We start from the raw sequence: 18,055 nt of genomic DNA, 5'->3' as shown, positions 1-18,055 counted from the left end.
TAGGTATTTCAATGTTTATACAGATAGCGGTGTAGATATTTCCATGTTTACAGAGATGGCGCTGTAGATATTTCTGTATTTGCACAGACTGCAGAGTAGATATTTCCATCTTTACAAAGATAGCAGAGTACATATTTCCGTGTTTACACAGAGAGATGTGTAGATATTTCCATGTTTACTCAGATAGTGTTGTAGATATTTCCATGTTAATACAGATAGCAGTGTAGACATTTCCATGTTTATAAAGATAGCAGTGTAGATATTTCCATGTTTACAGAGATAGCGATGGAGATATTTCCATGTTTATACACATAGCGATGTAGATATTTCCATGTTTATACAGATAGCGGTGTAGGTATTTCCATGTATATAGAGATAGCAGTGAAGATATTTCCATGTTTATGCAGATAGCGGTGTAGATATTTCCATGTTTATACACATAGCGGTGGAGGTATTTCCATGTTTATACACATAGCGGTGGATATTTTTCCATGTTTATAGACATTGCGGTGTAGATATTTCCATGTTTATACAGACAGCGGTGCGGCTATTTCAATATTTATACAGATAGCGGTGTAGATATTTCCATGTTTATAGAGATGCCTGTGTAGATATTTACATGTTTATACAGATGGCAGTGTAGATATTTCCATGTTTATACACATAGTGTTGTAGATATTTCCAGGTTGATTCAGATGACTGTGTGGGTATTTCCATGTTTATACAGATGGCGGTGTAGAAATTTCCATGTTTATAGAGACAGCAATGTAGATATTTCCATGTTTATACAGATAGCGGTGTAGATATTTCCATGTTTATAGAGATGCCTGTGTAGATATTTACATGTTTATACAGATGGTAGTGTAGATAATTCCATGTTTATACACATAGTGTTGTAGATATTTCCAGGTTTATTCAGATGACTGTGTGGGTATTTCCATGTTTATACAGATGGCGGTGTAGATATTTCCATATGTATAGAGACAGCCATGTAGATATTTCCATGTTTATACAGATAGCGGTGTAGGTATTTCCATGTTTATAGAGATAGCGGTGTAGATATTTCCATATTTATACAGATAGCAGTGTCACTATTTCCATGTTTACACAGATTGCGGTGTAGATATTTCCATGTTTATAGAGATCGCGTTGTAGAAATTTCCATGTTTATACAGATAGCGTTGTAGATATTTCCATGTTTACAGGGATAGCGTTGTATATATTTCCATATTTGCACAGACTGCGGTGTAGATATTCCCATCTTTACACAGATAGCGGTGTACATATTTCCATGTTTACACAGATAGCTGTGTAGATATTTCCATGTTTACACAGATAGCTGTGTAGATATTTCCATGTTTATACAGATAGTGGTGTAGATACTTCCATGTTTATACAGATGACTTTGTATGTATTTCCATGTTTATACAGATGGCGGTGTAGATATTTCCATGTTTATAGAGATAGCCATGTAGATATTACCATGTTTATTCAGATAGCGTTGTAGACATTTCCATGTTTATAGAGATAGCGGTGTAGTTATTTCCATATTTATTCAGAGAGCAGTGTAGATATTTCCACGTCTATACAGATAGCGGTGTAGATATTTCCATGTTTATTCAGAGAGCGGTGTAGATATTTCCATGTTTATTCAGATAGCGGTGTAGACAATTCCATGAATATAGAGATAGCCGTGTAGATATTTCCATATTTATAAAATAGCGGTGTAGATATTTCCATGTTTATACAGATAGCGGTGTAGATATTTCCGTGTTTATACAGATTGCGGTGTAGGTATTTCCATGTTTATATACATAGCGGTGTAGATATTTCCAGGTTTATACAGATGACAGTGTAGATATTTCCATGTTTATACAGATGGAGGTGTAGATATCTCCATGTTTATACACATGACTGTGTAGATATTTCCATGTTTTTACAGATGTCGGTGTTGATATTTCCATGTTTATACAGATAGCGGTGTAGACAATTCCATGTATATTGTGATAGCATTGTAGATATTTCCATATTTATACAGATTGCGGTGTATATATTTCCATGTTTATACAGATAGCGATGAAGATATTTCCATGTTTATACAGATTGCGGTGTAGGTATTTCCATGTTTATATAGATAGCGGTGTTGTTATTTACATGTTTATACAGATGACAGTGTAGATATTTCCATGTTTATACAGATGGAGGTGTAGATATTTCCAGGTTTATACACATGACTGTGTAGATATTTCCATGTTTTTACAGATGGCGGTGTTGATATTTCAATGTTTATACAGATAGTGGTGTAGATATGTCCATGTTTATAGAGATGGCTGTGTAGATATTTCCATGTTTATACAGATTGCAGTGTAGATATTTCCATGTTTATACAGATAGTGGTGTAGATATTTCCATGTTTATACAGATGACTGTGTAGGTATTTCCATGTTTATACAGATGGTGGTGTACATATTTCCATGTTTATAGAGATAGCCATTTAGATATTTCCATGTTTATACAGATAGCGTTGTAGCCATTTCCATGTTTATAGAGATAGCGGTGTAGATATTTCCATATATATACAGATAGCGGTGTAGATATTTCCATGTTTATACAGATATCGGTGAAGATATTTCCATGTTTATAAAGATAGCGGTGTAGATATATTCATGTTTATACAGAGCGCTGTAGACAATACCATGTATATAGAGATAGCGGTGTAGATATTTCCATGTTTATACAGATGGCAGTGTAGTTATTTCCATGTTTATACAGATGGAGGTGTAGATATTTCCATATTTATAGAGATGGCTGTCTAGATATTTCCAAGTTTATGCTGATGGCTTTGTAGTTAATTCCATGCTTATACAGATGGCAGTGAAGGTTTTCCATGTTTATATTGATAGTGGTGTAGATATTTCCACGTTTATTCAGATGACTGTGTAGGTATTTCCATGTTTATTCAGATGGCAGTGCAGACTTTTCCATGTTTATAGACATAGCCATGTGGATATTTCCATGTTTATACAGATAGCGGTGTAGACATTTTGACGTTTATAGAGATAGCGGTGTAGATATTTCCATATTTATACAGATAGCTGTGTAGATATTTCCATGTTTATACAGATAGCGGTGTAGATATTTCCATGTTTATATCGATCCTGGTGTAGATATTTCCATGTTTATAGAGATAGCAGTGTAGATATTTCCATGTTTTTACAGATGGCGGTGTTGATATTTCCATGTTTATACACATAGCGGTGTAGACATTTCCATGTTTATAGAGATGTCTGTGTAGATATTTCCATGTACATGCAGATGGCTTTGTAGATACTTCCATGTTTATACAGATGGCAGTGTAGATTTTCCATGTTTATACAGATAGTGTTGTAGATATTTCCACGTTTATACAGATGACTGTTTATGTATTTCCATGTTTATACAGACGGCAGTGTAGACATTTCCATGTTTATAGACATAGCCATGTGGATATTTTCATGTTTATACAAATAGCGATGTAGACTTTTCGATGTCTATAGAGATAGCGGTGTAGAAATTTCCATATTTATACAGATAGCGGTGTAGATATTTCCATGTTTATACAGATAGCGGTGTAGATATTTCCATGTTTACGGAGATGGCGCTGTAGATATTTCTGTATTTGCACAGACTGCAGAGTAGATATTTCCATCTTTACAAAGATAGCAGAGTACATATTTCCATGTTTACACAGAGAGCTGTGTAGATATTTCCATGTTTACTCAGATAGTGTTGTAGATATTTCCATGTTAATACAGATAGCAGTGTAGACATTTCCAGGTTCATAAAGTTAGCAGTGTAGATATTTCCATGTTTACAGAGATAGCGATGGAGATATTTCCATGTTTATACAGATAGCGATGTAGATATTTCCATGTTTATACAGATAGCGGTGTAGGTATTTCCATGTATACACAGATAGCAGTGTAGATATTTCCATGTTTATGCAGATAGCGGTGTAGATATTTCCATGTTTATACACATAGCGGTGGAGGTACTTCCATGTTTACACTCATAGCGGTGGATATTTTTCCATGTTTATAGACATATCGGTGTAGATATTTCCATGTTTATACAGACAGCGGTGTGGCTATTTCAATGTTTATACAGATAGCGGTGTACATATTTCCATGTTTATAGAGATGCCTGTGAAGGTATTTACATGTTTATACAGATGGCAGTGTAGATATTCCCATGTTTATACAGATAGTGGTGTAGATATTTCCAGGTTTATTCAGATGACTGTGTGGGTATTTCCATGTTTATACAGATGGCGGTGTAGATATTTCCATGTTTATACAGATGAATGTGTAGGTATTTCCATGTTTATTCACATGGTGTTGTACATATTTCCATGTTTATAGAGATAGCGGTGTAGATATTTCCATATTTATACAGATAGCGGTGTCACTATTTCCATGTTTATACAGATTGCGGTGTAGATATTTCCAAGTTTATAGAGATCGCGGTGTAGAAATTTCCATGTTTATACAGATAGCGTTGTAGATATTTCCATGTTTACAGGGATAGCGGTGTATATATTTCCATATTTGCACAGACTGCGGTGTAGATATTCCCATCTTTACACAGATAGCGGTGTACATATTTCCATGTTTACACAGATAGCTGTGTAGATATTTCCATGTTTACACAGATAGCATTGTTGATATTTCCATGTTTATACAGATAGTGGTGTAGATATTTCCATGTTTATACAGATGACTGTATAGGTATTTCCATGTTTATACAGATGGCGGTGTGGATATTTCCATGTTTATAGAGATAGCCATGTAGATATTACCATGTTTATTCAGATAGCGTGGTAGACATTTCCATGTTTATAGAGATAGCGGTGTAGTTATTTCCATATTTATTCAGAGAGCGGTGTAGATATTTCCATGTCTATACAGATAGCGGTGTAGATATTTCCATGTTTATTCAGACAGCTGTGTAGATATTTCCATGTTTATACAGATAGCGGTGTAGACAATACCATGAATATAGAGATATCAGTGTAGATATTTCCATATTTATAAAATAGCGGTGTAGATATTTCCATGTTTATACAGATTGCGGTGTTGGTATTTCCGTGTTTATATACATAGCGGTGTAGATATTTCCACGTTTATACAGATGACAGCGTAGATATTTCCATGTTTATACAGATGGAGGTGTAGATATTTCCATGTTTATACACAGGACTGTTTAGATATTTCCATGTTTTTACAGATGTCGGTGTTGATATTTCCATGTTTATACAGATAGCGGTGTAGACAATTCCATGTATATAGAGATAGCATTGTAGATATTTCCATATTTATACAGATTGCGGTGTACATATTTCCATGTTTATACAGATTGCGATGAAGATGTTTCCAGGTTTATACAGATTGCGGTGTAGGTATTTCCATGTTTATATAGATAGCGCTGTAGTTATTTCCATGTTATACAGATGACAGTGTAGATATTTCCATGTTTATACAGATGGAGGTGTAGATATTTCCAGGTTTATACACATGACTGTGTAGATATTTCCATGTTTTTACAGATGGCGGTGTTGATATTTCAATGTTTGTAGAGATTGCAGTTTAGATATTTCCATCTTTATAGATATAGCATGTAGGTATTTCCATGTTTATAGAGATAGCAGAGTAGATATTTCTGTTTTTACACGGATGGCTCTGTAGGTATTTCCATGTGTATTCAGATGGCAGTGTAGATATTTCCATGTTTATAGAGATGGTGGTGTAGATATTTGTATGTTTATACAGATGACTGCATAGATATTTGCATGTTTATACAGATGGCGGTGTAGATATCTCCATGTTTATGGAGATAGCGGTGTAGTTATTTCCATGTTTATACAGATAGCGGTGTAGATATTTCCATGTTTATACAGATAGCGGCATTGATATTTCCATGTTTATACAGATAGTGGTGGAGATACTTCCTTGTTCATACAGATCGTGGTGTAGATATTTTCATGTTTATAGAGATAGCGGTGTAGATATTTCCATATTTATGCTGGTAGCAGTGTAGATGTTTCCATGTTTATACAGATCGTGATGTAGATATTTCCTTCTTTCCATAGATGTCAGTGTAGATATTTCCATTTTTATACCGATGACTGTGTAGATATTTTCATGTATAAAAGATAGCGGTGTAGATATTTCCATATTTATACAGATAGCGGTGTAGATATTTCCATGTTTATACAGATAACGGTGAAGACATTTCCATGTTTATGTGGATAGCGGTGTTCATATTTGCATGTTTATAGGGATAGCGGTGTAGATATTTCCATGTTTATACAGATAGCGGTGTAGGTATTTCCATGTTTATACAGATAGCGGTGTAGATATTTCCATGTTTATTCAGCTCCCGGTGTAGGTATTTCCATCTTTATACAGATGGCAGTGTAGATATTCCGATGTTTATACGGATAGTGGTGTAGATATTTTCATTTTTATAGAGATGGTGGTGTAGATATTTCCATGTTTATAGAGATTGCGGTGCAGATATTTCCATGTTTATAAAGATGGCGGTGTAGTTATTTCAATGTTTATAGAGATAGCGGTGTAGATACTTCCACATTTCTACAGATGACTTTGTAGTTATTTCCATGTGTATTCAGATGTCAGTATAGTTATTTCCATGTTGATAGATATGGTGGTGTAGATATTTCCATGTTTATACAGATGACTGTGTAGATGTTTGCATGTTTATACAGATGACGGTGTAGATATTTCCATGTTTATAGAGATAACAGTGTAGATATTTCCATGTTTATAAAAATAGCGATGTAGATATTTCCAAGTTTATAGAGATAGAGGTGTAGATAATTGCATATTTATACAGATAGCGCTGTAGATATTTCAATCTTTACACAGATGGCGGTGTAGATATTTCCATGTTTATACAGATGGTGTTGTAGATATTTCCTTGATTTACAGATAGCGGTGTAGATATTTCCATGTTCATACAGATAGCGGTGTTGATACTTCCATGTTTACAGAGATAGCGGTGTAGATATTTACATCTCGGCACAGATTGCGCTGTAGATATTTCCATCTTTACACAGATAGCTGTGTAGAGATTTGCATGTTTACACAGATATCTGTGTAGATATTTCCATGTTTACACAGATACCGTTGTAGATATTTCCATGTTTATACAGATAGCAATGTAGATATTTCCATGTTTATAGAGATGGCGGTGTAGATATTTGCATATTTATAGAGATTGCAATGTAGATATTTCTATGTTTATAGAGATAGTGGTGTAGATATTTCCATGTGTATAGAGATGGCGGTGTAGGTATTTCCATGTGTATAGATACGGCGGTGTAGGTATTTCCATGTTTATAGAGAAAGTGGTGAGGATATTTCCGTATTTATACTGCTTGCGTTGTAGGTATTTCCAGGTTTATAGAGATAGTGGTGAGGATATTTCCGTATTTATACAGATAGCGTTGTAGATATTTCCATGTTTATACAGATAGCCGTTTTGGTATTTCCATGTTCATACAGATAGCGGTGTAGATATTTCCATGTTTATACAGATAGCGGTGTAGATATCTCCATGTTTACACAGATAGCTGTGTAGATATTTCCATGTTTACACAGATAGCGTTGTAGATATTTCCAAGTTTATTCAGATGGTGTAGATATTTCAATGTTTATACAGATAACGGTGTGGTATTTCCATGTTTATACAGATAGCGGTGTAGATATTTCCATGTTTATACAGAAGGCGGTGTAGATATTTCCAAGTTTATAAAGATAGCGGTGTAGTTATTTCCATGTTTATACAGATAGCGGTGTACATATTTCCAGGTTTGTACAGATGGCTGTGTAGATATTTCCATGTGTATACAGATGGCGGTGTAGATATTTCCATGTTTATACAGATGGAGGTGTAGATATTTCCATGTTTATACAGATGACTGTGTAGATATCTTCATGTTTTTACAGAGGGCGGTGTAGATATTTCCATGTTTATACAGATAACAGTGTCGCTATTTCTATGTTTATACAGATAGCATTGTAGCTATTTCCATGTTTATAGAGATAGCTGTGTAGATATTTCTATGTTTATACAGATAGCGGTGTAGATATTTCCATGTTTATAGAGATAGCGTTGTACATATTTCCATGTTTATACAGATAGCGGTGTAGATATTTCCATGTTTGTACTGATAGCGGTGGTGCTATTTACATGTTAACACAGATAGCGATGTAGATATTTCCATGTTTGTAGTGATGGCGGTGTAGATATTTCCATGTTTATAGAGATTGCAGTGTAGATATTTCCATGTTTATAGAGATAGTGTTGTACGTATTTCCATGTTTATAGAGATAGCGGAGTAGATATTTCCGTGGTTACACAGATGGATGTGTAGGTATTTCCATGGGTATACAGATGGCAGTGTAGATATTTCCATGTTTATAGAGATGATGGTGTATATATTTCCATGTTCATACAGATTAGTGCGTAGTATTTGCATGTTTATACAGATGGCAGTGTAGATATTTCCATGTTTATACAGATAGCGTTGTAGATATTTCCATGTTTATACAGATAACAGTGTAGATATTTCCATGTTTATACAGATTGCAGTGTAGATATTTCCATGTTTATGGAGATGATGGTGTAGATATTTGCATGTTTATACTGATGACGGTGTAGATATTTCCATTTTTATAGAGATAACGCGGTAGATGTTTCCATATTTATTCAGATAGCGGTGTAGATATTTCCATGTTTATACAGATGGTGGTGGAGATATTTCCATGTTTACACAGATGGCGGTGTAGACAGTTCCATGTTTATGGAGTTGGCGGTGTAGACATTTTCATGGTTATAGAAATGGAGGTGTAGATATTTCCATGTTTGTAGAGATTGCTGTGTAGATATTTCCATGTTTGTAGAGATAGATGTGTAGGCTTTTCCATATTTATAGAGATAGCGGTGTAGATATTTCCATCTTTATACAGATGGTTGTGTAGGTATTTACATGTGTTTACACATGTCAGTGTAGATATTTCCATATTTATACATATAGCAGTGTAGATATTTCCATGATTATACCGATTGCAGTGTAGATGGTTCCATGTTTATTGAGATGGCGGTGTAGATATTTTCATGTTTATAGTGATGGTGGTGTAGATTTTTCCATGTTTATACAGATAGCGGTGTAGATATTTCCATGTTTACTGAGATAGCGGTGTAGATATTTCCATCTTTGCACAGATTGCGGTGTAGATATTTCCATCTTTACAGAGATAGCTGGGTAGATATTGCCATGTTTACAGAGATAGCAGTGTAGATATTTCCATCTTTGCACAGATAGCTGTGTAGGTATTTCCAAGTTTACACAGATAGCTGTGTAGATATTTCCATGTTTACACAGATAGCGTTATAGATATTTCCATGTTTATACAGATAGCTGTGTAGATATTTCCATATTTATACAGATAGCGGTGTAGATATTTCCATGTTTATACAGATAGCGGTGTAGATATTTCCATGTTTTTACAGATTGCAGTGTAGATATTTCCATGTTTATACAGATAACGGTGTAGATATTTCCACGTTTATAAAGATAGCGGTGTACATATTTCCAGGTTTACACTGATAGCCGTGTAGATATTTCCATGTATATTCAGATAGCGGTGTATGTATTTCCATGTTTATACAGATAGCGGTGGAGTTATTTCCATGTTTATAAAGATAGCGGTGTAGATTTTCCATGTTTATACAGATAGCGGTGTAGATATTTCCATGTTTATACAGATAGAGGTGAAGTTATTTCCATGTTTATAAAGATAGCGGTGGAGATATTTCCATGTTTATACAGATGGCAGTGGAGGTATTTCGAAGTTTATACAGATACCGGTGTACATATTTCCGTGTTTATACCGACAGTGGTGTAGATGTTTCCTTATTGATACTGAAAACGGTGTAGTTATTTCCATGTTTAAAGAGATAGCGGAGTATTTATTTCCATGTTTATACTGATGGCTGTGTAGATATTTCCATGTGCATAAAGATGCAAGTGTAGATATTTCCATGTTTTTACAGATGGCGGTGTAGATATTTCCATGTTTTTACAGATGGCGGTGTAGATATTTCCATGTTTATACAGATAGCAGTATGGCTATTTCCATGTTTATACAGATTGCGATGTAGACATTTCCATGTTTATAGAGATGGCTGTGTAGATATTTCCATGTTTATACAGATGGCAGTGTATATATTTCCATGTTTATACAGATGCCGGTGTAGATATTTCCATGTTTATACAGATAGCGGTGTAGATATTTCCATGTTTACAGAGATAGCGGTCTAGATATTTCCATATTTGTACAGATTGCGGTGTACATATTTCCATCTTTACACATATAGCTGTGTAGGTATTTCCAAGTTTACACAGATAGCGGTGTAGATATTTCCATGTTTATACAGATAGCGGTGTAGATATTTCCATGTTTATTCAGAGAGCGGTGTAGATATTTCCATGTTTATTCAGATAGCGGTGTAGACAATTCCATGAATATAGAGATAGCCGTGTAGATATTTCCATATTTATAAAATAGCGGTGTAGATATTTCCATGTTTATACAGATAGCGGTGTAGATATTTCCGTGTTTATACAGATTGCGGTGTAGGTATTTCCATGTTTATATACATAGCGGTGTAGATATTTCCAGGTTTATACAGATGACAGTGTAGATATTTCCATGTTTATACAGATGGAGGTGTAGATATCTCCATGTTTATACACATGACTGTGTAGATATTTCCATGTTTTTACAGATGTCGGTGTTGATATTTCCATGTTTATACAGATAGCGGTGTAGACAATTCCATGTATATTGTGATAGCATTGTAGATATTTCCATATTTATACAGATTGCGGTGTATATATTTCCATGTTTATACAGATAGCGATGAAGATATTTCCATGTTTATACAGATTGCGGTGTAGGTATTTCCATGTTTATATAGATAGCGGTGTAGTTATTTACATGTTTATACAGATGACAGTGTAGATATTTCCATGTTTATACAGATGGAGGTGTAGATATTTCCAGGTTTATACACATGACTGTGTAGATATTTCCATGTTTTTACAGATGGCGGTGTTGATATTTCAATGTTTATACAGATAGTGGTGTAGATATGTCCATGTTTATAGAGATGGCTGTGTAGATATTTCCATGTTTATACAGATTGCAGTGTAGATATTTCCATGTTTATACAGATAGTGGTGTAGATATTTCCATGTTTATACAGATGACTGTGTAGGTATTTCCATGTTTATACAGATGGTGGTGTACATATTTCCATGTTTATAGAGATAGCCATTTAGATATTTCCATGTTTATACAGATAGCGGTGTAGCCATTTCCATGTTTATAGAGATAGCGGTGTAGATATTTCCATATATATACAGATAGCGGTGTAGATATTTCCATGTTTATACAGATATCGGTGAAGATATTTCCATGTTTATAAAGATAGCGGTGTAGATATATTCATGTTTATACAGAGCGCTGTAGACAATACCATGTATATAGAGATAGCGGTGTAGATATTTCCATGTTTATACAGATGGCAGTGTAGTTATTTCCATGTTTATACAGATGGAGGTGTAGATATTTCCATATTTATAGAGATGGCTGTCTAGATATTTCCAAGTTTATGCTGATGGCTTTGTAGTTAATTCCATGCTTATACACATGGCAGTGAAGGTTTTCCATGTTTATATTGATAGTGGTGTAGATATTTCCACGTTTATTCAGATGACTGTGTAGGTATTTCCATGTTTATTCAGATGGCAGTGCAGACATTTCCATTTTTATAGATATAGCCATGTGGATATTTCCATGTTTATACAGATAGCGGTGTAGACATTTTGACGTTTATAGAGATAGCGGTGTAGATATTTCCATATTTATACAGATAGTGGTGTAGATATTTCCATGTTTATACAGATAGCGGTGTAGATATTTCCATGTTTATATCGATCCTGGTGTAGATATTTCCATGTTTATAGAGATAGCAGTGTAGATATTTCCATGTTTTTACAGATGGCGGTGTTGATATTTCCATGTTTATACACATAGCGGTGTAGACATTTCCATGTTTATAGAGATGTCTGTGTAGATATTTCCATGTACATGCAGATGGCTTTGTAGATACTTCCATGTTTATACAGATGGCAGTGTAGATTTTCCATGTTTATACAGATAGTGTTGTAGATATTTCCACGTTTATACAGATGACTGTTTATGTATTTCCATGTTTATACAGATGGCAGTGTAGAGATTTCCATGTTTATAGACATAGCCATGTGGATATTTTCATGTTTATACAGATAGCGGTGTAGGCTTTTCGAAGTCTGTGGAGATAGCGGTGTAGAAATTTCCATATTTATACAGATAGCGGTGTAGACATTTCCATGTTTATACAGATAGCGGTGTAGATATTTCCATGTTTATACAGATAGCGGTGTAGATATTTCCATGTTTACAGAGATGGCGCTGTAGATATTTCTGTATTTGCACAGACTGCAGAGTAGATATTTCCATCTTTACAAAGATAGCAGAGTACATATTTCCATTTTTACACAGAGAGCTGTGTAGATATATCCATGTTTACTCAGATAGTGTTGTAGATATTTCCATGTTAATACAGATAGCAGTGTAGACATTTCCATGTTTATAAAGATAGCAGTGTAGATATTTCCATGTTTACAGAGATAGCGATGGAGATATTTCCATGTTTATACAGATAGCGATGTAGATATTTCCATGTTTATAAGATAGCGGTGTAGGTATTTCCATGTATATACAGATAGCAGTGTAGATATTTCCATGTTTATGCAGATAGCGGTGTAGATATTTCCATGTTTATACACAGAGCGGTGGAGGTATTTCCATGTTTATACACATAGCGGTGGATATTTTTCCATGTTTATAGACATAGCGGTGTAGATATTTCCATTTTTATACAGACAGCGGTGTGGCTATTTCAATATTTATACAGATAGCGGTGTAGATATTTCCATGTTTATAGAGATGCCTGTGTAGATATTTACATGTTTATACAGATGGTAGTGTAGATATTTCCATGTTTATACACACAGTGTTGTAGATATTTCCAGGTTTATTCAGATGACTGTGTGGGTATTTCCATGTTTATACAGATGGCGGTGTAGAAATTTCCATGTTTATACAGATAGCGGTGTAGACATTTCCATGTTTATAGAGATAGCAGTGTAGATATTTCCATGTTTATAGAGATGCCTGTGTAGATATTTACATGTTTATAGAGATGGCAGTGTAGATATTTCCATGTTTATACAGATAGTGGTGTAGATATTTCCAGGTTTATTCAGATGACTGTGTGGGTATTTCCATCTTTATACAGATGGCGGTGTAGATAATTCCATGTGTATAGAGACAGCCATGTAGGTATTTCCATGTTTATACAGATAGCGGTGTAGACATTTCCATGTTTATAGAGATAGCAGTGTAGATATTTCCATATTTATACAGATAGCAGTGTCACTATTTCCATGTTTACACAGATTGCGGTGTAGATATTTCCATGTTTATAGAGATCGCGGTGTAGAAATTTCCATGTTTATACAGATAGCGTTGTAGATATTTCCATGTTTACAGGGATAGCGTTGTATATATTTCCATATTTGCACAGACTGCGGTGTAGATATTCCCATCTTTACACAGATAGCGGTGTACATATTTCCATGTTTACACAGATAGCTGTGTAGATATTTCCATGTTTACACAGATAGCATTGTAGATATTTCCATGTTTATACAGATAGTGGTGTAGATACTTCCATGTTTATACAGATGACTGTGTATGTATTTCCATGTTTATACAGATGGCGGTGTAGATATTTCCATGTTTATAGAGATAGCCATGTAGATATTTCCATGTTTATTCAGATAGCGGTGTAGACAATTCCATGAATATAGATATAGCGGTGTAGATATTTCCATATTTATAAAATAGCGGTGTAGATATTTCCATGTTTATACAGATAGCGGTGTAGATATTTCCGTGTTTATACAGATTGCGGTGTAGGTATTTCCATGTTTATATACATAGAGGTGTAGATATTTCCAGGTTTATACAGATGACAGTGTAGATATATCCGTGTTTATACAGATGGAGGTGTAGATATTTCCATGTTTATACACATGACTGTGTAGATATTTCCATGTTTTTACAGATGTCGGTGTTGATATTTCCATGTTTATACAGATAGCGGTGTAGACAATTCCATGTATATTGTGATAGCATTGTAGATATTTCCATATTTATACAGATTGCGGTGTACATATTTCCATGTTTATACAGATAGCGATGAAGATATTTCCATGTTTATACAGATTGCGGTGTATGTATTTCCATGTTTATATAGATAGCGGTGTAGTTATTTCCATGTTTATACAGATGACAGTGTAGATATTTCCATGTTTATACAGATGGAGGTGTAGATATTTCCAGGTTTATACACATGACTGTGTAGATATTTCCATGTTTTTACAGATGGCGGTGTTGATATTTCAATGTTTATACAGATAGTGGTGTAGATATGTCCATGTTTATAGAGATGGCTGTGTAGATATTTCCATGTTTATACAGATTGCAGTGTAGATATTTCCATGTTTATACAGATAGTGGTGTAGATATTTCCATGTTTATACAGATGACTGTGTAGGTATTTCTATGTTTATACAGTTGGTGGTGTACATATTTCCATGTTTATAGAGATAGCCATTTAGATATTTCCATGTTTATACAGATAGCGGTCTAGCCATTTCCATGTTTATAGAGATAGCGGTGTAGATATTTCCATATATATACAGATAGCGGTGTAGATATTTCCATGTTTATACAGATATCGGTGAAGATATTTCCATGTTTATACAGATAGCGGTGTAGATATATTCATGTTTATACAGATAGCGGTGTAGACAATTCCATGTATATAGAGATAGCGGTGTAGATATTTCCATGTTTATACAGATGGCAGTGTAGTTATTTCCATTTTTATACAGATGGAGGTGTAGATATTTCCATATTTATAGAGATGGCTGTCTAGATATTTCCAAGTTTATGCTGATGGCTTTGTAGTTAATTCCATGCTTATACAGATGGCAGTGAAGTTTTTCCATGTTTATATTGATAGTGGTGTAGATATTTCCACGTTTATTCAGATGACTGTGTAGGTATTTCCATGTTTATTCAGATGGCAGTGCAGACTTTTCCATGTTTATAGACATAGCCATGTGGATATTTCCATGTTTATACAGATAGCGGTGTAGACATTTTGACGTTTATAGAGATAGCGGTGTAGATATTTCCATATTTATACAGATAGCTGTGTGGATATTTCCATGTTTATACAGATAGCGGTGTAGATATTTCCATGTTTATATCGATCCTGGTGTAGATATTTCCATGTTTATAGAGATAGCAGTGTAGATATTTCCATGTTTTTACAGATGGCGGTGTTGATATTTCCATGTTTATACACATAGCGGTGTAGACATTTCCATGTTTATAGAGATGTCTGTGTAGATATTTCCATGTACATGCAGATGGCTTTGTAGATACTTCCATGTTTATACAGATGGCAGTGTAGATTTTCCATGTTTATACAGATAGTGTTGTAGATATTTCCACGTTTATACAGATGACTGTTTATGTATTTCCATGTTTATACAGACGGCAGTGTAGACATTTCCATGTTTATAGACATAGCCATGTGGATATTTTCATGTTTATACAAATAGCGATGTAGACTTTTCGATGTCTATAGAGATAGCGGTGTAGAAATTTCCATATTTATACAGATAGCGGTGTAGATATTTCCATGTTTATACAGATAGCGGTGTAGATATTTCCATGTTTACGGAGATGGCGCTGTAGATATTTCTGTATTTGCACAGACTGCAGAGTAGATATTTCCATCTTTACAAAGATAGCAGAGTACATATTTCCATGTTTACACAGAGAGCTGTGTAGATATTTCCATGTTTACTCAGATAGTGTTGTAGATATTTCCATGTTAATACAGATAGCAGTGTAGACATTTCCAGGTTCATAAAGTTAGCAGTGTAGATATTTCCATGTTTACAGAGATAGCGATGGAGATATTTCCATGTTTATACAGATAGCGATGTAGATATTTCCATGTTTATACAGATAGCGGTGTAGGTATTTCCATGTATACACAGATAGCAGTGTAGATATTTCCATGTTTATGCAGATAGCGGTGTAGATATTTCCATGTTTATACACATAGCGGTGGAGGTACTTCCATGTTTACACTCATAGCGGTGGATATTTTTCCATGTTTATAGACATATCGGTGTAGATATTTCCATGTTTATACAGACAGCGGTGTGGCTATTTCAATGTTTATACAGATAGCGGTGTACATATTTCCATGTTTATAGAGATGCCTGTGTAGGTATTTACATGTTTATACAGATGGCAGTGTAGATATTCCCATGTTTATACAGATAGTGGTGTAGATATTTCCAGGTTTATTCAGATGACTGTGTGGGTATTTCCATGTTTATACAGATGGCGGTGTAGATATTTCCATGTTTATACAGATGAATGTGTAGGTATTTCCATGTTTATTCACATGGTGTTGTACATATTTCCATGTTTATAGAGATAGCGGTGTAGATATTTCCATATTTATACAGATAGCGGTGTCACTATTTCCATGTTTATACAGATTGCGGTGTAGATATTTCCAAGTTTATAGAGATCGCGGTGTAGAAATTTCCATGTTTATACAGATAGCGTTGTAGATATTTCCATGTTTACAGGGATAGCGGTGTATATATTTCCATATTTGCACAGACTGCGGTGTAGATATTCCCATCTTTACACAGATAGCGGTGTACATATTTCCATGTTTACACAGATAGCTGTGTAGATATTTCCATGTTTACACAGATAGCATTGTTGATATTTCCATGTTTATACAGATAGTGGTGTAGATATTTCCATGTTTATACAGATGACTGTATAGGTATTTCCATGTTTATACAGATGGCGGTGTGGATATTTCCATGTTTATAGAGATAGCCATGTAGATATTACCATGTTTATTCAGATAGCGTGGTAGACATTTCCATGTTTATAGAGATAGCGGTGTAGTTATTTCCATATTTATTCAGAGAGCGGTGTAGATATTTCCATGTCTATACAGATAGCGGTGTAGATATTTCCATGTTTATTCAGACAGCTGTGTAGATATTTCCATGTTTATACAGATAGCGGTGTAGACAATACCATGAATATAGAGATATCAGTGTAGATATTTCCATATTTATAAAATAGCGGTGTAGATATTTCCATGTTTATACAGATTGCGGTGTTGGTATTTCCGTGTTTATATACATAGCGGTGTAGATATTTCCACGTTTATACAGATGACAGCGTAGATATTTCCATGTTTATACAGATGGAGGTGTAGATATTTCCATGTTTATACACAGGACTGTTTAGATATTTCCATGTTTTTACAGATGTCGGTGTTGATATTTCCATGTTTATACAGATAGCGGTGTAGACAATTCCATGTATATAGAGATAGCATTGTAGATATTTCCATATTTATACAGATTGCGGTGTACATATTTCCATGTTTATACAGATTGCGATGAAGATGTTTCCAGGTTTATACAGATTGCGGTGTAGGTATTTCCATGTTTATATAGATAGCGCTGTAGTTATTTCCATGTTATACAGATGACAGTGTAGATATTTCCATGTTTATACAGATGGAGGTGTAGATATTTCCAGGTTTATACACATGACTGTGTAGATATTTCCATGTTTTTACAGATGGCGGTGTTGATATTTCAATGTTTGTAGAGATTGCAGTTTAGATATTTCCATCTTTATAGATATAGCATGTAGGTATTTCCATGTTTATAGAGATAGCAGAGTAG

The sequence above is a fragment of the Pan troglodytes genome, chromosome 16 (genome assembly GCF_028858775.2).
Source record: "Pan troglodytes isolate AG18354 chromosome 16, NHGRI_mPanTro3-v2.0_pri, whole genome shotgun sequence".
Taxonomy (NCBI): domain Eukaryota; kingdom Metazoa; phylum Chordata; class Mammalia; order Primates; family Hominidae; genus Pan; species Pan troglodytes.
This window is presented reverse-complemented; position numbering follows the sequence as displayed.